The sequence below is a fragment of the Coptis chinensis genome, chromosome 2 (genome assembly GCF_015680905.1).
Source record: "Coptis chinensis isolate HL-2020 chromosome 2, ASM1568090v1, whole genome shotgun sequence".
Lineage (NCBI taxonomy): Eukaryota > Viridiplantae > Streptophyta > Magnoliopsida > Ranunculales > Ranunculaceae > Coptis > Coptis chinensis.
The window spans coordinates 19,273,555-19,297,766 of NC_141457.1; the positions used below are offsets into that span (position 1 = coordinate 19,273,555).

General features: G+C 35.4%; 1 pseudogene; it reads right to left on the reverse strand.

Annotated features, from left to right (window-relative positions):
* Positions 1 to 16,777: 16,777 nt before the first annotated feature.
* On the reverse strand, positions 16,778 to 20,067 carry LOC147515238 (heat shock 70 kDa protein, mitochondrial-like; annotated as a pseudogene).
* Between the last annotated feature and the right edge of the window lie 4,145 nt (positions 20,068 to 24,212).

Consider the following 24,212-nt stretch of genomic DNA (forward strand, 5'->3'; position numbering starts at 1 on the left):
AGTTTTGTGGTGGTCCTATGGACTCCTCCATTTTGTATGGTTATAAATGTCACGTGGCTCGCGATGTATGGATTGGAAAGGTAACTTAAATGAATTGATAATTAAGTCTTTTGGTATTTATAAACCACTAACTAATAGTTGTAATTCATGTTGTTCGTCGTTTCCTTTTCATGAGTTCGTAATTCACGTTGTTTTTATTTCAGGAGCGTGGTGTTATAAGGTGTATTCAACACTTGGCCAAATTGGGTCAATGGAAATTGGAAAATGAATGTAAAGGTTTCCACAAGAAGCTGAGAGAAACCGGGTTACATGGTTTGGTGTTTGGTGTATATAGGCACGTGAATCCGGTGTTGGCTTGTGCCTTTTTTGAAAGATGGCATTCGGAGACCAACTCTTTTCATCTTCCGTTTGGGGAGATGACCATCACCCTGGATGACGTCAAACAAATTTTTAACCTTCCTATCAATGGAAAATCAGTGTCTGGTGAGTTGAAAATATCGAATGCTGAGGCGAAAACCCTGCTCCTTGAAGGTCTTGGGTTAGAAAAAACATTGATCGATAAAGTAATGCCAGGATGCGCCACACAAATAAAGCTAAAAGTGCTTAAGAAACATTTGGCAGAGAAGGTGAAAGACCCAAAAGAAGAAGAAGGCGATGGAAAAGAAGACAATGAGAAAGGAAAGGGAAAAGGGAAGAAGAAGAAGAAGACAGATGAAGGATCAAGTGAGGAAGAGATTGAACGTGCCGTTAGAGGATACCTTTTGTTCTTCTTCGGCTGCACTGTGTTCTGTGACCAGTCCGGAGTTGCCGTTCCAGTTGTGTATCTTAAAGCACTTATGAAGTTCAAGGATATCAAAGATTTTGCTTGGGGCGCAGCAGTGTTGGCATATATATACAAGACCTTGGGGTCGCGACAAAAGCTAAGAAAAGACAGAGTACAGTGTTTATGACTCTTTTGCAGGTAATTAATATTTATTTTATTTTTACTTTTTTAATTTGTTTTTGCATTCACAAGTGTGTACTAAAACTATAATTTTTTTGCAATAACTATAGGCATGGATATATGAGCATTTCCCAATGTTTAGCCCTCCCCCGAACATGAATTATGTGAATACATTGCCGCGTGTTATGCGATGGGCAAATGGCATGTCAACCTATCTCGATCCGTTGGGGGCATTGAAGCATTTTAGGTTGATGATGGATAAGATGACACGTCATGATGTAAGCATAGTTTGTTAGTTTATTTATATACACATAGTTTTTGAAATCTTGTTTGTTAATTTTAATTTTGAACTTGATAGGTAATTTGGAATCCATACGGAAACGTTCGAGACGTCTGCCCGTTGGAGGATATTACATTTTACAATGGGGGTATATGCTTTTTTGACATAGACGAGGTATATTTTGGAGAAAGGGTGTTGCGTCAGTTTGGAATCCAACAATGTATACCGTCAGCACCATCTCCATCTCTGTCATCAAAAAACAAAACTGGAAAAATTAGTACGGGAATTGTGACCCAGTACTGGGAGTGTCGGGATCATTATATTATACCAGTGCAGAATAGAGTACCTCTTTCTCAAACTCCATGGGATTGTGTGGATACGTACTTGGAGTGGTATAACGTGATCAGTCATCCTTACCTTGTGAACTTTAACCCTCGTGATCCTCCTCCTTACATTACCCTATATAGACCACCTCCTTGTGATTGGGTAAGTTCAAATGTAGTTGAACTAATTTTGATTTTATTTTTTGTTTGAGATTATTTTAAGGTTAGAAGTGACTTTGATTTATGTTTTGCAGAATGCTATTGTCAATGAAATTGGTCGTCTATTAGAAGTCGGTATGTCTTCTGGAGGAGGTGAAATTCCTTCGGAGAAGCGGGAGTACTTTCAGAGGGCTTTAGCACTGATGCAGTCAAAATATTGATGATGGTACGTACTTAAACTTACTTACCTAGAAAATATTTTGAAAAACATACCTAGAAATAGCTGTTTCTATTTCTAAACATATCCAGTCAAAATATTGATGATGGTACAACAATAACAAATGAAATAAATGTTTGGCTGTTAAGGAGTTGAGGGCTATGATCTTGTTTTAGGTGGTGACTCTTAAGATCTGGTATAGTGGTGTAGAAGTTCCCCGCATTGTTGGCAGAGCATGGTTTTGGCAAAATATGGGCCAAGGACTTTCGGTGTTCTAGTTTTACAAGAATAAGAAAGAGTAAAGAAAGAAAATTAGGAAGGGAAGATGATTAGTTTTTAAAATTGGAAAATTTTGATAGGTTAAGGTATTCATTTCTGAGTGCTTACTTAAATACAAATGAGGGTTGTCTGGTTTGGGTACTTCAGAAATTTGTGATATTTTAGTTACGCTTTGTTACTATAATGTTGTAAAACTGATGTATTTGTGGATTGTCTTGATTTCCCTAGTATTTTTCTCTTTGGAGCAATTAGCATTTGGGTCGTTTTCGGTCTGTGAACCGCATGTTATCTTGTTCTTTGATCAACGAAATTCAAGTTACCTAAAGTTACCTCTGAGTAAGAAAAGAAAAATGAAGTCGGTGTTACATGTTAATGTTTGTTGGTCTAAAATTATCTTTGGTGGTGTCTATGATAGGGACCCAGGAAGGAACAAGCATTTGTGGTTTGCAAAGGACCTTAAGGAACCATCTTGAAGCCGTGTGTACGAAAGATTTGAGTACAAAGCCATTTTGAAGCCACGAGTGCTTAGGAGCGAGATAGTAGTAGCATTTTTGGAAATATTGCAGGTGAACAAAGAAGTGGTACTTTCGGGAACAACTCAAAGTCGATGAGGAAGAATTGGACTTGCAACATGCTCTGATAGAGTACCAAGTATAAGACTTTTCTTATAAAGCTTTTGCGTCTGAATGTAAACTAGTCAACTTCTTTTAATGGGGAGTTCCATCCTTGTATATATGGTCCAGTGTTTGCTATTGTTCCGATATTTTCACTTTAATGATGAACGACCGATTGATTACCGAAAAAAAAAAGTTTGTTGGTCTTGCATGCTTGTAGGAAATTTAGTCCATCCACAACACATGAAGAGGATGTGATGTGAGAACCTCACATCAGAGAAAGAAAACTACATGTAACGAAAAAGGCACCAGTAGCCCTTAAGCTCACAAAAGCTCTTATTGAAAATTGTATTTGTTAAACGGTAACCGGTTACTAAAACTCAATTTCGGTATCCCCAACTAAAATTTGTAATAGTAAAGTGGTAACCAGTTACCGAAATTAAAACTCAATTTTGGTATCCAATTGCTAATTTGATAAATGGTATCTAGATGCTGAAAATTTCTCAAAATTTTGGTGTTCAGTTGCTGAAAATTGTATTTGTAAAACAGTAACCAGTTACTAAAACGCAATTTCGGTCTCCCTAATTTGAGAAAATTGTTCAAAATTTTGGTGTTCAATTGCTGAAAATTGTAATAGTAAAGTGGTAACCAGTTACCGAAATTAAAACTCAATTTCGGTATCCAATTGCTAATTTGATAAATGGTATCTAGATGCTGAAAATTTCTCAAAATTTTGGTGTTCAGTTACTGAAAATTGTATTTGTAAAACGGTAACCAGTTACTAAAACGCAATTTCGGTCTCCCTAATTTGAGAAAATTGTTCAAAATTTTGGTGTTCAATTGCTGAAAATTGTAATAGTAAAGTGGTAACCAGTTACCGAAATTAAAACTCAATTTCGGTATCCAATTGCTAATTTGATAAATGGTATCTAGATGCTGAAAATTTATCAAAATTTTGGTGTTCAGTTACTGAAAATTGTATTTGTAAAACGGTAACCAGTTACTAAAACGCAATTTCGGTCTCCCTAATTTGAGAAAATTGTTCAAAATTTTGGTGTTCAATTGCTGAGTGTTCAATTTCGGTCTCCCCTTCATTAATCAATATTTATCGGTGTTCCATCGTAGGTATCTTCTGTTACAACTTGGGGGATGCCTAATGACCCAAATGCCGCTGCCCTTGGCATTAGCCTTAAAGCCCAACTTGTCGCTAACGGTTCACGATGTTGCCACCATTGCTTCATTGGTGGAGGAACGGGACATGCTTCTACAAGTTCAATATTTACATAATGACATCATGCACATGAGCTGTGCCCAAAACTCTCCTCATTTTCTCGGATCTCTTTGGGGATCGTGGCGGGGAGGATACAATAGCAGCGGGATTCCCTAAATGAACAAGTACCTCATCAAATCTTGACGAGAACATGTATCCAACAAAAGGCATACTCATCCATTTATTTGGAGGGGCGGGACCACTTTCATGATACATTTCTTCTAACATGATTCCGACAAATGAATCGAAGACAGAGGTATAAAATGCGAGGTGGTTGTGGAGCTCATCTAGCAACTGACTTCTCATCCATGGCCATTCACTTTGTGGTCGTCCCAACGCAACACATAAACCTCTGTACCCACAGTTTCCATCACCCTGAACGTCTTTCACCGTTTTAATGTACTTGTGCATTTGTTCCGGAATATCTAAATTATAATATTTAGGATCATGTACGGTATAAGCTGGTGTAGATGGCCGTGTGGGTGGTTTAGTCTTCCTTAGCGATGTAGATGATTTTGGTGAAGGCTTTTCAATTGGTGTAGATGGTTTTGGTGAAGGATTTTCGATTGGTGTAGATGGTCTTGGAGGAGGCTTTTTGAATGGTGTAGATAATCTTGGAGAAGGCTTTTCGATTGGTGTAGATGGTTTTGGAGCTTTAGATTTTTTAGGAGAGAAACACTCGACAAACTCTTCATGTTCACGTTGGGAATGCTCAAAACCGGATGGATCACGTTTAGAGGAATTTTCATCATCGGTGCTAAGCTTTCTTTTAACATTCTTACTACCCTTCGGACGCCCTTTGGTTATGGCTTCCTCATTTGGCGGCTCTATCCATGTAGATTCGGGAACTGCAAGCTCCATAACACTCCTAACCAAAATCCTCTGTTGGTCTTCGAAAGATTTTCTAAACCTTTTTTAAAAAAAGATCCATGGCAGGTCTATAATCGGGACCAACACCAAATGATGTATCAGGAGAATCGGATAAAATTTTCCAGAAGCCATCAATTGCTCTCAAAGGAATACTTCGTTGTTCTCTATCAAGTGCAACGAGTTCGTGTGCACATGGCAATCCGTGGGTGGTACGTAATAGATGTAGGCACTTACTCTCATCCTTCCGAACATCTTCCATGTGGTTCTCCATCTCTTTAAAAATCAAATTCAATGCCTTCATTGAAACTAGGTTTCTGAGCTCACTAAACAATGGAATCCGGTGCTCGTGCTTAGTTTGTATCAAACTTCTCTCAAATGAAGCTCTGATTTCTGTCATTTGGATATTTAGCTGTGGGTGGATTAAGGACCACATACCTAGAAAATCATGGGTGCATGACTTTCCTAGAGACCTCTTTAGCTGAGCATGAGAGCCTTCGACTCTGCTGGTAGTCGTACTACCAAAATGCAGGTGTTGGTCTATACAATAGCCTACAAATCATTCTTTATACTGCAACCAAGTGTCACGGAGATAAGAAACTAGAGAGTGGAACGACCGAGCCATCAAATATTTCTCTAATGAGGCATATCTATTGACAAAATCTTCCTTCGTGTGTGATGCTACCACCCAAGCCCACTTGATTTCGACCTGATTTATCGTCTTCTGATCTGGAATCAAATCGTTGCATTTTGCAAGCACACAGGTGGAAATGTGCCATCTACACAAATGCTTATATGAGTTTGGAAACACTATGTCAGCTGCTTTCATCATTGCTAAATCTCTATCTGTCACTATCACTGACGGGGTCTCGCCACCAAGTAAGTCGCGAAACTTCTTCAATGCCCATGTAAAATCTACCTCCTTCTCGGCTTGCATCAACACTTGACACACCGTAAATGACTTCCATGTAGAAGTCACTCCCACAATTTGTAGAAATGGCCAACGATACTTGTTGGTTTTATATGTAGCATCCATCATAAACACTCTTGGAAACAACATAGCTAATCGAGTTGTGTCCGGATGAGCCCAGAACAATTCCTTTATCTCGTTAGTGTTTTCGTCATATCTTACCTCTCTCAAGTAGTTTTCTTCTTGTAGTACCTCAAACAATTTTTGAATTTGTGTTCTGCCCCTCATATCAATCAATCTTGCCTTGTATCTTGCATTGTAGATTTGTTGCACATGTGAGTAGTTGTTTGGAAACTTATACTGGATGGAAGTCATTACCTCCTTAGGCTTTACACCATTTTTACTAAGCTCACACAAATAATTGAATTCTTCCTTGGTAAGTCGACTAGCATAAGAATGGCCCACTAGAGTCTTTGACAAGGTATGATTGTGAATACCACAAACAACAATGATTTTCCAACCATCGGAAGTTCTTCGTTGAAATTCTCCTTTTAATACAAAAGGGCATCATTTTTTTTTTGTTCCAGTCTTTCTTAGAGTCTTATTTGCTTCTTCTGCCTTCTTATGGGACCGATAGCTTCCACCACACTCGCAAACTAAGATCACCCTTGGTACTCTATTTCCGGTTGCTTGATGTGAACTTTTAATAATCACAACATTTCCTATTTCTTTTCCTCTACCTTGTGCCCAACTTATCATTTCTTTTCGACTACTGAAGATCTGTGACACATGTAAATAGGTCATTAAATCCAATCAATACTTCTTTGTCAAAATTCAAAGTTTAAGCCAACCGTAAACTCATACCTCTTCTGTAGTAAATTTGCATGTCACATCCACCACAAGCTGTGAAGCATCCTATAATGAAAAGAAAATGTTAATATTAAATGAACTTGTTTATTATCAGGAATATCAGGAAACAATCGGTAACATAGCAACGCGATACCGAATAATGCTACAATATATAGCAACGTGATACCGAATAATACTACAATATATAGCAACGCGATACCGAATAATACTACAATATATAGCAACGCGATACCAAAAATGGTTTTGACAAACGATATCTCGTTATCGTGAGTTTGTTGAATGCCTTTCTTCAATGCCCCACCTACACCTACCTTTTTTTTAATTGCATACAAATTTCCCGCCAACATTCAAATTATAAACTTCGGTACTAAGATACCGTGACAAAAACAAAAAACAAATTTTAAAAAATTACATTGTTGTTATGCCCTTCTTCAACATTGAGATATGGGTTGTTATATTGTGATGAATCATCCATATGAGAGTTGGGTAATGATGGCTCTTCCATTTGAGATGAGGTAAGAGGTGAAGATATTAAGAGTTGAGAAGTAGAGGAAAATTGAGTTGAGTTAAGAGTATGGATGTAGATGATTGGAGAAAGAGAAAAGTGTAGTTGTATTTAGGATTTGTATTTTGATGGTGTGTAGTTGTATTTTAAGGTTGTGTATTTTGAAAGTGTATATTAGTTAAGAACAATATAACAAAATATTGAATTTTTATTGAAATAATTGGGTGAAATATTGAATTTATGTTAAAATAATTGGGTGAAATATTGAAATATCGAAATGTCTAACCCTAAACCCTAAACCTTAAACCCTAAATTGAAATATTGATAAATGGTATATAGTTGCTGAAAATTGCTCAAAATTTTGGTGTTTAGTGGCTGAAAATTGTATTTGTAAAACTTAATTTCGGTATCCTAATTTGATAAATGGTATATAGTTGCTGAAACTTGCTCAAAATGTTGGTGTTCAGTTGTTGAAAATTGTATTTGTAAAGTGGTAACTAGTTACCGAAATAAAAACTCAATTTCGGTATCCAATTACTAATTTAATAAATGGTATCTAGTTGCTGAAAATTACTCAAACTTTTGGTGTTCAGTTGCTGAAAATTGTATTTATAAAATAGTAACCAGTTACCGAAATTAACATAAGATTGGGAAGATTACAACATTCTACATTCTACAATTCCTTTTTTTTCCCTTCCCTTACACAACAACTTTTGTCCCAAACCCATGACATATGTTGTCAACTTCCACTTCCAATTCCAATGTAAGCTTTCAATGTGCTTAAATTAGACTTAAATTCAACAAAAAGGAAATAGTTAGACATATACCCAACTTAAAGAAAATAATTGAAGTGGAGAAGAGAAATCCTTGTAAGTGTGTGGATTGGGTGAGTTTTCTCCTATAGTTTTGAATTTTTGTAAGTTTCTATATTAGGAATGGAGAAGAAGTGTTTAAAGAGAAGTAGATTTGAGGGTGGGGAAATAAAAGAGAGTAGAAAAAAGGCTAAAATTTGGGTTTGAATTTCAGGTTTGAATTTGAGGGGAAGCAAAAAAGTTGAAAATGAGTTTTGAGTTTGATTTTGAGAGGGAAATTCAAATCAACTTAAAAAGAGAATAAATTGATTTGAAAAATTTCATAAAACAATTGGGCAAAATATTGAAATAGTATTGAATTATTGAATAATTGGTGAAATATCAAAATTGTTTTGAAATATTGAAATAATTGGTGAAATGAAAACTCAATTTAGGATGTTGAGATATCGAAATAATTGAAATATTAAAATATCGAGATGTCTAACCTTAAACCCTAAACCCTAAACTCTAAATTGGGAATATCGAGGAATCTCAAATTTTGATACTATTACAAATTGAAAAAATAATAATAAAATAGGTGTTAGATTAGATAATGAATATTAACTTCCAAATGTATTAGATGTTAGATACTAGATTCAAAATATAGTTAGAACTGTATTTTTTTTTTTTTTCGAAATATAGTTCTATTATTGTTAGAACTGTATTGGCTAAACCACAAACATATGTACAGTTGCTACATATCAATTCTGAAATCATAAATAATAACCAAAATGTTTTATTATGGAATGGAAAATAGGTTTAAATTATATCATTTAATCAAACTTTAATTTGTTGGTAAAAATTTAGATGTTAAATCGATTCAAATAAAGTCTAGTTAGAACCATGGACCAAAATATCGCCGATATATCCGATATATCGCCGATATATATATATCGGTATTTTGGTACACCGATATCGATATTTTCGACATATATCCACCGAATATAGAACTCTTTTTTTCCCGATATATATCGGAATTTCCGATATAAAACTTTATATCGCCGATATAATCGATATATCTTATATTTACGATATATATCGGTTGACTTTTTGACCATTTTTTAATATAAATATGATATTTCCAATATATTTTTGATATATTTCCGATATTTCCGATATTATATTTCCGATATATCCGATATTTTTGATATTTTAAATAGTTTAGACTAGTCACCAAAAAAATAGATATATCCGAAATATCCGATATATATCGGTTTTTGGGTACACCGATATATTCATCGATATCGATATTTTGGGCCTTGGTTAGAACTAGGGGTGACAGTTTTGTATACGACCTACTAACCCAACACGAAATTAGCGGGTTTGGATTAGGAAAAAAAGCTTTTGGGTCATTTAAGGGTTGACTTGCCTAACCCGTCAAATAAATGGGTTGGGAGGTCACATATGTTAACCCGAGTTACCCGTTGGTAGACCCGATTAGTTCTCGGGTCTAATGGGTCGGGTCATCAACCCCTGATATGTATAACCTGTTTTAAGACAAGTGAATTATTTTTTAAAATCTCACTATCCCAACAACTTAAAATAAACGACTAAAATGAGAAGGATTAGCTGTCATATTGATTCATTCGATAAATACATATTTCGTTATTCAATTTTCATTGATATGTAATTGAATTATGAATGATTCTTGAGAATTAATATTTTTTTGATAAATAAAATCGTGAAATACTAAATATTTTGCATATAGGTTGTCTGTGAATCCGATCCGAAAATGATTTGAAATTGACCCGTTGGCTTAGCGGGTCACCTGTTGGGTAACCCATTATATAGGCGGGTTGGGTTTGGGTTTAACAAACTCGACACGATTAATAATTGAGTGATTTGGGTTTGCTCTCCTAACACGTACGACCCCACAACACGAATCCGACCCAACACGTACGACCAATTGCCACCCCTAGTTAGAACTGTACTGTTTCAAACCTTAAATCCTAAACATAAGTAAAGTTGCTACTAATTCTAAAATAAAAAATTACAACCCAAACGTTTTATTATAGATTGGATAACATAACGGGTTAATTTAAATAATTATATCGTCTAATCCAATTTTAATATGTAGGTAAAGTTTTAAAGTGTAGTTAGAACTATACTAATTCAAACCTTTTCCAAAATAAAAAATTATAATCTAAACGTTTTATTATAGATTGGAGAATGGGTTTAAATTATATTATATAATTCAATTTTAATTTGTTAGTAAAAATTTAGATGTTAAATTCAAAGTCTAGTTAGAACTATATTTATTCAAACCCTAGAGACATGTACAATTGCTACCAATTCAAAAATAAAAAATTATAACCTAAATGTTTTCTACTAAGTTATCACCTAAAACAACTACAAATAAGTTAAAATATGCTAATTATTAATCAAATTATTATCAAATAGATGATGAAATATTTAAATATTAGAATTTGACAACACAACAACAAGATACCGAATGGTTTATGAATTATTGGTGTCTATTTGTTGTATCTTTACTTGGTAAATGGTAATCCGACACTGTAATTTATGGTTATGTTTTAGCAACCCGTTACCGTGGTTTATAATATTTTACGACAATGTGTTACCGTTCATCAAAATAGCACATACATCAAAATTACACAAAATTTATTTTGAAATCTAAGATTCAAACTATCATAATTCATTTAGTTTCAATTCCATTAGGCAATTTCAATTACATTAATCTCCAATTTCTTTATTTTTCATGTTCAATTGATTCTTCTAACATCATATAATCTTCAATTTATTCGAGATTGAGATGTGGGTATTTGTAGTACGATAAATCGTTCATTTGAGAGTTGGATAATGATACATACTTCATTTTAGAGTTAAAATATAGAGGTATTGAGAGTTGAGAAGTAGAGGGAAATTGAGTTGAGTTGAGTTAAGAAAAATTGAGTTGAGTTGAGTCAAGGAAAATTGAATGAATTGGATGTAGATAATTGGAGAAAGAGAGTGTATTTTGATAGTGTATAGAGTTGCACAGTGCAAATTAGTTAGTTAAGGGCAATAGGAGGTTACCACTATTTTTGATGGAGAGTGCCCTCTTAGAAAACATGGGTTTTAAGTTGGGACACAAATGTAATAACAAATTCCGGGTTGGAGAGTGCCCTCTTAGAAATGGAGAGTGTATTTAAGAATAGCCTATATATATAATCTGCCCGTCCTATGTCCGGGCTTACTATTTTCATTTTTATTTTTTTCTCTATTTAGTATAAATGAAAAATAAACCCAAAAACCATAGGGTAAAATCCCCTATGACGGGCTTGTTACATTATTACTTGTTAATTTGATTTTTTTTTTCTTAGTAGATATGAAAATTAAATATTGTAACAACCATCAAGTGTAATCATTCAATTTAAACGGAAATGGCAAAAGAGATACATGAACATTGTTGAAAAATGTGATTAACATAATTTTGGGGTTTGAAATGAGGAATATCTGCCAAAATAAATCTTTTTGGGCTTTTCTATCACTTGCTTAAAAAGTTTGGATGATTGGGTCATTCAAACTTTCATAATACCCTTGTTTGTGCACTATTAGAATATTCATTTTAAAATTTATGAAGCACATATGTACTCATAGTGCCTTGAGTGTTTGAAGTATAGAGACTGAGCAACTATATTTATCAAAAGAAAGAATGAATGGTTTCTAAAACTTGTGTTACTACTTACTACTGATATCAAAATAATCAATACGTCAAACAACAAATTACAAAAACAAACAAAGTACATTTCAATGTGAGGGTGAAATCAAACTTGCTTTAGCAGCACCACATACAAATCTACTGTAGAAGGAAAATTCTAAAATTACTCATACGACTACAACATCAAATATAACTTAGTACACCAAGAACATTCACAAATGTAGATAATTATTCCCTAATATCTCGCACTCTAGATATGGATTAGATTAGTAGTAGTAGTAGTTATAGCTGGGGTTCGTAAGGGGATATCTATGTGTTGAAATTATGATAGTCATGCATCGTGTTCGTGTGGGTGTGTTTGACGTCTAGTTAATCAACTTTGTATTCAACTTTGTTCCATTTAAACTCCTCTTTGGTCGTTGCCGCTGTGAGCTTGATATTTAAGGAACTACTACATGTCATGACAAAAATAAGCACTAACGTTAGAAAATCGGCAGTCTTATAGCCATAGAATGGTCCATCATAAACCTGGAAAATGAAATTCAATCCAAAGCTACATCACTATGTATATAAAAGCAGCTCTTATTTCTGTACCTCATGATCAACCTACCATTCTAACCTTCTTTGCTTTGATACCAAATGAATATAAGAACTCAATCGACATATGGGATATATAATCGATAACAAATGGCAAGAAAAACTTACCAAAGCTTCAAGAATAGAGAATGTTGTTTTTCGAATCTATACTTTCTCAGTATCGAATTCCCAATATATAGTGCTAAATTTTAAAAAGTACATGATTTTCACAAACTATTCAAATTGAGCCCAAAAGAGTTTGACATTGTTCAACTAAGGTTAATCAAAATAATTAAATAAGAGCAATGATTCAATAGAGTAATCACAATAAATCGAGTTACCAAGAATGAACTCAAATTGCAGCAAAACTATTATCACCTTCAATTGATAAACTCAGTAAGTGATTATTAGTAATTGAACCCTGTAACAAATACAAATTGAACAGAGGGATAACAAACAACGGTCAAACACAAATCAACTTGCATGATGAAATAATTGTTCCATATACCAAGTCGCCACTCATGGTCTCAATTTGTTAAAATCTGACTCGCATTGAAAAAAAAATTAGGCTCACTTGGAGCTTTATATTAGTTCAAATAAACCATAAAAAACATCATTAATCATTTTAAAGCATGCCCATTTAATTATATAAAAAAATATGTATAACCAATAATACATAAACGCATTATATCCACTGTTCATGTGTAGTTCATGAAGAAAAATGAGTGTGGGAGAGTGAATCTTACGTGGTACCAATTGTACAAAAACAGAATCATTGAATTTGTGCCTACTGGCTGGTTTGTTGCTAAGAGAATTTGCATGTTGGTTTACTGGCTTGTAGTGAAATACATGTTCCATTAAGGATTGATTTAACCTAAGTTTTTCTATTGTTGGAAACCATACACTCATGGCAAACTTATCCACTGAAGAAAATTGTTTGTAAATAGAAAGAACTCAGCTTAAGTACTGAATTTGCTTCAGAGGTGTGAACTGTGAAGTGTCAACTGTGCACATGTTTTTCCCCTATAGAATAGCAAATCGATGAACTTTGGAGTAACTTGTAGTGAACTAAAAAATTATGCATTACACAGAAGTAAGAAACCATATTAGCCAATCAAGAAAGATAGATGAATCCAGATTAAAGAGAATACATTTCATAGATACTTCAATAGCATAACATTTTCATGCGGCTTTTACAATTGCAGTGATTTTACTCCACCCATCAACTTCCTTTCTCCGATCCAACTCTTGCCGTAAACAAAAAACTATTCTAACGAATTAAGACTCATCGTAGCAGCAATCCTTCATTGTCCATTATATTCCCATAATTCATCTGCTGAAAGATAGTTAACAGGCCCGAAGATGAGGAACTTTTTTTCATCTGTACGAAAATTTCCGGAAGAAAATACCATAGCATGCAATATTTTCTTTCAGGCACTATTACAAACATTCAAAGAGATATTGATGAGTAACTTACATAAATATGTGTCTGAAAGGTGATCTTCCATTTGATATGTGTTTCTGCACTATCAAAGATAGAAATTGAGAAAACGGAAATAACGAAAGAAGGAGAGGAGAAAAAAAAATGCCAAATCTAATTTAAATTACTGGAAGAAGAAGAGAAGAAACCTCTTCAGTGGAGAAGGGAGAGCCGTTTCATAAATCATAACTAAATGCTTCAGTTGATGCTTTGTTGCCTTTCAGTTCCAAACTTTTATTCGGTATTAAGTTCGTAGGAGAACGTTTTGTTTCTGAACATCCGTAAGTTTTGGTCTACAAATAAACATTAGTAAAATTATACCAAAATGGAGGACCACATGTGGAGTTAAATTGATGCTTGGGGTTCGCGGAGAGACTATTTCTGCTTTAGTCTCCTGATTTCTCGTAATCCCCCTATCGATGTGGACACCCTCAATGCGCTCTAAAAGGGACTGCAAACATTTGCAACCTGCACTTAACAAAGCTTAACAACGTAGTGACCAGAAATTGAGAGGTCAAAATTTTGAATATATTAAGACAGCAATTTAGGCTGGATAAAGACCGTGTAGTGAGCATTGGAGTAAACAGAAAAATTATTTTTCTCAATTAACAGACATCATATTTTATACTTTCCCTCACTTCCTCCTGTCCAGGATTCAAATCAAAAGGTTCTCCATTGTAGATCGTTTTCACTCCATGAGGTTTGTATGCTGGGGGAAAAAATAACACCATTGTGCACTCAGGTAGGTAGTCCACTTATGCCGGCCCTTCGCCAGAACCATGTGTTTTTTTTTGTAGATGGTTAAGTTTATATTAAGCAGAAAATATGAACAATGAATGGTTATTGTTTTTATACTTTGGTGGCAACATTCGAAAGCTATTGTTATCGCAAGCAAAATGGATAAGCAGGAAACCAAGAATGAAGTTAGTTGTTGCTTGAGGAGTGGTGGTACCTTCAAGAAATAGCAGACTATGTCATCTCAATGGTGCCAAAGCAATTTCGAAACTAAGTCACGTACGTCACTACTGGACAGAAACAAATCTGTGCCTACATGGTAACTGCGGAGCAAAAGAAAAATTGGTGTATTAGCAATAAAAGTGGCAACTACATTTAATCACATAGCTCTAGCAGCTAAACCAAAAACACACTGATTACATGAAGAGTAGAACACGTAAATTCACTTTAACTCCATGGAGAAAGATGCATAAGAGATTCCAGCTGTGCCACAGAGACCTTCAACTGGATTGGACTGGTATGATTGTTACAGATTGCAGTAATGTTTATATTTAGGCCAGTGTCGCTCGCACCCCCTCTCCCTCTCCCCGACCTCCTTCAATAACACTACACCATAACAGGCTATTTGCAACAGCAAAAAAGCGTTGCTAATAATTTTCGCAACGCTTTTTAAGCGTTGCAAATATGGCGTCGGTAAAGTGTTGGAAATATTTGCAACGCTTAAAAAGCGTTGCAAACAGAAATTTCCAACACTTATTATAACTATTTCGTACACATATTTAAAACATTTGCAACGGTTTTTTATTTCACAAACGCTTTTTAAGCGTTGGTAATTTGTTAAAATTTTTACCAACGGTTTGTAACCGTTGCAAAGTTGTTAGTTAATTTAAAAAAAAATAATTTAAAATTCATTTGTAACAGTTATAAACCGTTGCTGATGGGTTGCTAATAAAAAAATAATAACTTCTCATATTTTGTAGCGAGACCAGCTAAACCTACAATAACCAATGAATACAAGAATGGTTTAGACAAATATATATATATAGCTACAAACTCACTCCAAACTGAAGCAAACAAAATTAAAGACAGAAAGCAAACTTCCCACGAAACAAACCACCCTTGCTTTCAAAATCTTCCCTTCACTCTAAGAAGTCCTTGGCATCTTCAAACCCAAAAAGCTCAACGCCTTCGCATTCCCCTTCCACGCCCGTAAAACCGCCCCGCCGCCCTCAACCCATCGCTATAGCAGTAGCATCTCCTTGTGCACTCTCCGACTGGATTATCAATACAATGAATAGCCATTAGAAAATAACAATGCAAAGAAAAATTAAAAACACTGTGACTACCAAGGATGGCACTGTGACTACTAAGCGAAAAATACAATACAAATCACTTGTAAACACCAAGTACTTCAATTTTCCAAGCAAAAAAGTACATTACATTATGCTTACAACTAGCTAGAAAGACTGGTTTATGCTTACATTACATTATGCTTACCAGGATCAAATAAAGACTGGTTTAATAGCAGGAGCTCGTCATCATCACGAAAGTCAGATGTTGACTTATCCTCCTTCTCACGAAGCACTAGAGATTTCACTGCAGAAAAACTTAACCCTGCCCTCTCTTTGACAAGTGAAGAATTTCTAGATGATGCCAGGAGATCTTTCATTGAATTAGACTTTGCAGATCATCCGTCAAACAAACGAAATGGAAAAAAGCGAAACTATTAACTTACGAGAATCGGCCAGATCTTAGAGACACCCTCTTTTCTTTTCTTGATAGAGATCGATTACCAAGGCAAAGCATAGTATACTTTACACGAGAACATACAATAAGACACAATACAAAATCTCCTACATATAATTAAAGCGGACACATGACTTGACGTCTAAAGGGGGAGAAACACTTACTCAATTCTTTTTGTCAATTGCTTAATGATAGTTGTAGAAGGTATCACATCCATGTTTGACGATTTAAGTCTTCTTCTATAGGGAAAAATTCTCTTTCGACCCCTAAAACCATTAATTAATGTCTACACACCATTGACTACAATCTAGCATAACATGTACACGATTAACCTTTTCGAATCGATTCTAGCATAACATGTGCTAGTTAAGTGTAACACAAACTTTAAAAAAACAATGCTAAACATGTATATATTCAATTTCATGTACATATGATGCTCGGACGGGACAAAAAAAACACAAAAACAAAACAAAATAAGAATATACATGTAGCTAAAAGCACATGTAAAACTCAACTTCGGTAACCAAAACCGGAAGACAAATGAGCTTACGACTTTTCTTAGTGGGAATTGTAGTGTTCCTGTTGATCAACTTTTTGTGAAGATACCACCCGAGTCTCAAGACCTAGGGATAGAGGTGTGACATCCAAGAGAAGAAGCTCCTTGACATCTCCACGAAGTATGCCACCTTGTATTGCAAACACCCATAGCAATGACTTCATCGGGATTCACTCCCTTGCTTGGAGCCCCAAAAATATCTGCGACAACTTCTTGAACTTTGGGAACTCTCGTCATCCCTCCTACAAGAAGTACCTCACCCACCTCCTTGGTAGTAATACCAACATCTTTCAAGCAGCTCGACATGGGTTTCTAGTCCTCTCAATCAAGTTGCTAACCAAAGTCTCAAACTTTGACCTAGTTAGTGTGATATTCAAATGTTTTGCACCCGATGCATCAGCGATGATGAAAGCGGGTTGATCTCGATCTGTGAAGTGGATGAGAGTTCTATCTTAGTTTTCTCACCGCTTCTGAGCCTCGGAGGGCCAACTTGTCTTTTGTAAGATCAATAGACTTCGACTTTCTTAAACTCATTCACCAAATATTCTAGTAAGGTATTGTCAAAGTCCTCCCCACCCAAAAAAGTATCACCATTTGTTGATTTAACCTGAATGAGAAGAAATTTTGTGAGACTCAACTTAAAATCAAGCATAAAACAATTCCTAGAAAAGATAACAACTTAGAACCCATACCTCAGACACACCATTGGAGATTTCCAATATGGAAACATCAAAAGTACCACCACCAAGATCAAAGACAGCTATAAGGCCCTCCTTGTTATTTACTCCATAGGAAAGTCAGCCGCCAGTGATAGGCTCATTGATAATTCTCTCTACATTTAATCCTGCAATCCTTCTCGTCTTTTAGTCGCTTGCCTCTGGCGTCATTAAAGTATCTTTGAACTGTAATTACGGCTTTGGAAACCGACTTCCCCAAATAAGCCTCTGCAGTTTCCTTCATCTTTGTCAAAACAAAAGCTCCAATCTGACTTGGTGAATCTTGTTGTCCATTGGCCTCAACCCAAGCATCTCCATTTGGAGCCTTTACTATCTTGTATGGAACCATTTTCATTTCTTTTTGTGTCGTGGATCATCAAACCTTCGCCAATCGGGCGCTTTAGTCCCGAGACTGTGTTTGTGGGGTTTGTTACAGATCGACGCTTGGCGGGGAGTGCCAACGAAGTTCCCTTTTGGTTGAAGGCTACCACTAATGGAGTGGTTCGAGCACCTACGAATTTTCAATCACCTTTGCGGACTGCATACATGACAAGAACAAATAAGAAACAACCTTAACTAAGTAAACTCTTTGGAGAATTGACAAGTCTCATACCTTCCCTTCCATGACAGAAACACACAAATTGGTGGTACCTAAATCGATACCGATAATATCATTTCAAAGAGGGCTTTGAACGCATAAAGTCAGAAACTTAGTTATTTCATCAAAGAAAGAATATAGAAATTAAAGAATAGTTGTAGTGGATATCATAACAACTCTCTCTTATACCATCATGGAGGTATAAGCGTATAACCCGCCTTTACTCGCCCGGTATAAGTGCACAAGGCGAGGAAAAACAGAGGAGAATTAATTAATTAGCGTGATCAAGCCAATGATGTTCATTTAGTTTGTAAATCTGTGGCGCCTCAATCATTTTCTTTCCTTTCTTGAATCAAATATGTTTGTGTACAGAACAAAAATAATGTGTTGCATTTGCGGTGACTTGAACGAGAAGAGCTAGGGAGGGTGTTAAAGAAAGCATCCATGGATGATAGAACAATCATTCTAAGTTCTAACCACCCTGAATAAAGCATGGGCAGAACCAGGGTCCATGCTTGACCTCTTTCTTGAGAGTTTTCGCATAGGTGAAGGGACATCCGGACTCTGAACCACCTAGTTATTGTAGCCATGGACCCAACCACGTTTTTAGATGCAAGTTCGTACATCCACCTTTGTTTCTATCTCACAACTCCACGGTGTTGATTTTTCCAAAGATAAGCGGTTCATGTCCGAGGACTATCGAAGCTCATGTGGAGGAGGATCGACTTTTGCGAGTAGTTCTTGAACTAGGCTACAACTTTGTTTTCACGGTATGGATTTGTTTTTTCAATTCAGTCTTACGTTTGATCGAGCGTACAAACTCGCATTTCTTCATAATCGAGCCATCGATAGACTAGACGGCCACGAATCAAATTCGGTTTTTTGTCACTCATAATATCGACCCAAATAAGAGGATACCGTCACTACGTCGATTGGTACACCTTAATTCAGATCTATCTTCATTTGAAGTATAACAGTTGCTGGCCATTGCGGGATCTGAGATATAATGTGGCTTAGGGACCCATTTCCCCACTTTGATAGTATGGATGAAATTTATATTGCATGTGATATCTACCAAGGCAATTCAAGTGACAAGAGGAACATGGCGAACGGAGGGTTTAACTATGTAAAATCAGTAATGGCAACCATAGAATTCTACAAATACTGGTACATGGCAAGACTCCTCCACGACAAACAACATGACCAACTAATCAACTAAAGAGAAAAACTCAATTGCATGAACATCAATGAGCTGAAAATTAGAACAAATACTAACTATTCTTCAAATTCTCTCTAGTTTCAACTCTTTCCCCAATAAGTGAACACTTCGTAACAGAAACCAACAACACGTCAACACTAACAGTAAATTGAGATCGATGTACCTCAACAACACACATTCCATCATAATCTAACCATCCATCAATCTAAAAAACAAGCTTAAGCAATTCAAACTAAAAACATAACAAAACATTAAAACAAAAGAAACTTCGATTACGGAAACCCACTTAAAAAAGCGGTTTGAATCGGATAGCAGCCCATTCTTGCCTCACAACCCTGAAATTTTTAGGTGGAGCCACGAACTATAGTAGCAAACAAGAAACATTAAAAGCATCGGCGGTTAAAGAACACTTTCGAAGTCTCAGGCGGCTCTATGATGACTTCCTTTTGAAAACCTTTTCCACCACGTACTCAAATCTCGATGAGCTTCTCCATAGTTTCCACTTCTTGTTCTTATTACCACTAACCTTCTCCTTCACAAAACAAAATATCCAAACCTTAAAACTCAGTAAACAAACAAAAACAAGAAGAAATGAAACAAAATGAGAGTTTTTTTTTCCAGCTTACTTGGTCATCTTTTTCTGGTATTTTCACACCAACTATTGATTTTAGGCATTTCCACGAAGCACCCATTGTTAAAAATTAGTTCTTTGGTGATTCCACCTTCAAAACTTCAAACGAGAGAGAGAGTGTGTGTGTCCTTTCTCTTGACCCGACCCTTCTATATATATATAACACGAGATTAGTCAGGAATTAGTAAGAGAAAGAAAATAAGAAAGGGGAAATTTCAAATACCTAACCTGATTTCAACATAAGGCTGGAACAATCGGAAGTTTCAGATTAATTACGAGCTTTCACGGCTATCGTCCCTTTCTCAATTAAATCAGTAGCATCTTCGGCGTTATTCTAGGCACATCTCCTTTTTCTTCACCAGCAAAGATAAAAAAACCCTAACCTAACCCAGCGGCTGTGAGAGAGAATGAGAGGTTTTCTATTTTGACATACCGACGGTGATTTCTTTTTTGTTTCCCTATCTTTAAAATTTCGAAGTTGTTTTGGTTTTTTGGATTTGTAACACTTCTCCAACGCTTTTTAAGCGTTAGCAATTAATTCCGAAAATTCACTCAAATAAACCAACACTTTACAACATTGCCAACGCTTATTTAGCGTTGGCAATTTACTAACGGTAAATAAACGTTGCAAAGCAAAAAAGGTGCGTGTTGCAAATATCCTATTATGGTGTAATGTAATACGATGCTGGTTTATCCCACAAAATAAAGCAAAGGAGTGAGATTTACCTTGGCTATTTCATATGACACAGTTGTATTTGTTGTAAGGTCAGGCTTGTTTCTAACTTAAAACTTGTCCACATTTTCTCTTGTGTAGTGATCAATTTCATTTAACCATTTGCTAGGTTATAGACAATCTACCCAAGACACCACAAGCATATGAGAATTCACTATGGTAAGAATTCAAGCAAAAAGTAGTTGCAACTTATCAATATCAAGGATAAGACTGCTTACAATGATACCTTGAGCTCCACAGTTATAGCTGCTAGTGATTGTCCTGAAACGTTCTTGCCCTTGCAGCGACTAACTAAACAGAAAGAAAGAGCACATGATTTAGGGCATGAGAAGTTAAGCCAAGAAAGTAAAAATTTCAGCTACCAGGGAAAATTGATCTGGAATTTGTATTGGAATTTGTATGAAGTAGTTGATGAGATCAGAACAATGTCTTCAGTATCAAGTTTCATGCTAAGAACTAAAAAAGAAAAAGTAACCTTCATGCATAGCATACATTTAACAATTTTGTAGGTCTATTGTAATTTGGCTCAATAGAGACGTGACTTCTCCATTGCCACAATTGTCTGATAGGTTGCTTACTCTCTTAGTCCCCCTGTTCAAACAGGTAAGAGGAATTAACAACAGTACGTTCTATATCCAGACAATAGAAAGAAAGCAACCAATCCCTATAAAATTTAGTCAAAACGAAGAAAGGCAGAACCATAACAAAAATGCAATATTGAGCGAGTACCTTTCACTTTATTCTGTAATCTATCAAACTCTACTTTGAATCCTTTAAGCTCTCAAACTTGATAAATTGTATAATTAACGTAACTTAGCCAGTTGACAACTACTACCATAACCAATGAAACAATAGAACCCATGTTTGACATATATTTTGTGTGGCAACCATTTGGAGCTCGAAGAGTTGAATTGACCAAGCACACCGGCTGCTTCAATTCTTCACTCTGGATGATACCAATAGAATCTGCTCGACAATCACAAATCATCCTAACATGATTCTGCTTGAACAAAAAACGTCACTTGAGGTACATCCATTGCTGGATAATGTAACCCCAAGTAAGGTTGAAAGGCTATGGAGTGTGTGTGTTTTGAAAGGCTATGGAGAGTTCCAAGAAGAATCAAAAGAGAGAGGAACCCGTAGCAGGTGATGGTGAGATTTGGTTTTCATTTTTTTTTACTGATTTGGAGAGAGTTTGGGTGTTTGACGACAGCTTGATTGGGTTTCTTTTTTGGGTTGTTAATTACTTACTTACCCCCAACATACAATTCAAATGAGGCGTGTTTTTGGTTTTTTTTTTTCTCACTACATGTGAAAAGACCTAATAGATTTATATAAATTACAAAATAGACCAATTTTAGGGGTATTTTTTTGTAAGAAAGAAAGTAAATATTCTGAAAATATGGGTTTTTTTTAAAAAACTTTGTTGACGTGGCTCACTATGAGCATCTTGGAAAAATGGATATTAATGTAGGCAGGATAACAAAAAATAGATTTATATTAGTATTCAAAATTAAATATGAACATCTAACTTCTAATTTAAAACCAATTAGTAATAGATGGACACCCTCCACCGAGTTATCATATATCTCTTTCCTTTAAAGAAGGCGCCCCAGTTACATCATTTTTTCGTTTTCCGATTTTGTCCTCGCCAAATACTATTATTACAACACATGTCATTCGAAATTTTGACAATTTCATCAGAAATTCTGGACAAATTTTCACAATATTATTACAACCCATACCATCTGAACTTTTGACAATTCCATCAGAAATTTCGGACAAATTTTCAGAAATTACAGTTTTATTTTAATCCCAACAAATTTAACATATTTAGTCTAAGTTAGTGGGTTAGTGACATAGTTAGCAATTCGTAATACAACAAAAATTCGATACATAAAATATTCGAATAAAATTCGAGCTTCGATAAGAATTCGTTTTTTCAATTAGGATTAAAAAAAACGGAAACGGCAAAAATTCGGGTTCGTAATTAATTCGAGTATAATACGAAGTTAAAAATAAAAAAATACAATAAAATTTGACAACATACTCAACAAACTTATAGTGACAATACGAATAATTCGCAAATAATTTGCAAATTAATGATTTATTGCCGAATTAATGAATTATTCCATATCATTGAAAAATACGACATTTTTAAATATTTTCCGAATTAAACGAATAAATCGCGAATAAATCGCCGAATTGCTAATCGAATTGCTAACTATGGTTAGTAGAACGTCCTTACATTTAGAAGTAGGACCTCCTTACATTTAGAGTAACAAATCGGGTCGGGAATTTAAATTTTCTAATCGGATAGGCAATATATAATAAGTGTGAAAAACAACATGCGCATTGCGCGTGCCAGAATAGATTTCACGCTCATCGAGCGAGCGTGCCCATAATGCTAGTAATTATAATCCCAACAAATCACAAATGTATACTACCACCATGCATAAGAAAGACCGTTGGGTGATGTTACAAATTACCAGAGGTCAGGGTAGGAGTGTAAAAAAAGACAATTGACCCATCATTCGGTAGGGTACTAGGTTTTCACCCACCCCGCCCCGCCACCATTTTTGCGCGGTCGGGCTATGGGTGTAAGTTCTATGCTCAAACCTGACCCGTCAAACTGCTCAACCCGCACCGTGTCAAAAGTCGTTGACCCAACCCCGTTAACCCGCACAATTTCAAGACTCTAACACTAATATTTTTGTGTTTTATTTATATTTTCTTTTAACTTTTGTAGGAATTTAGAAGATATGAATACAAACTTATGAGTTAAACATCAATTTCAAATATTCAAGTTTGAACATTAGGCAAATATCAAAAGTTCAAATTCAACTTTCGAATTTTAGAAAAGATGAATCATTCATTCTTGTATTAATTTTGAATTCTTTTAATTTATATTTTATTATTTTGTACTATAAATCCTCGCTCCCATCTCTATTTTATCATGCTATGAAAAATAATCAATTTACAAATGGTAAATCACGAGAAAAAAATTTCAAATTTACAGATATAATTTTGGGTTCAAGTTCAAGTTTTTTTTTTTTTTTTTTGTTTATTTTTTATTGATTAATTCCATTATTTTCTCTATGTTGTAAATTAGAAATATATTACTTGCAGAATTAAAAGGTTTGCAGAATTAAAAAGTTTTTTTAGGTGAAATTGGGTTAAAATGATAATTTCCATCCTACCCGAATAGCACGCCCAAAACCCGCCCCGTAAGTTAACCCAACAGGCCGGGTGATGATACTAAGACATGACATTTCAACCCGTCTTGCCCCGCCCGTCAGAGATCACTGGACTTGTATTCCCTAGACCCGTTCCGACCCGATCCATCACTATTTGACCCGTGGTTGACTCGGCCCGCCCCGTATTACACGCCTAAGTCAGGAGCTAGAACCCGCAGCACCAAAGAATTACTGATCTCATTTAAAACAAACTTGCCAATAAAAAAATAACACAAA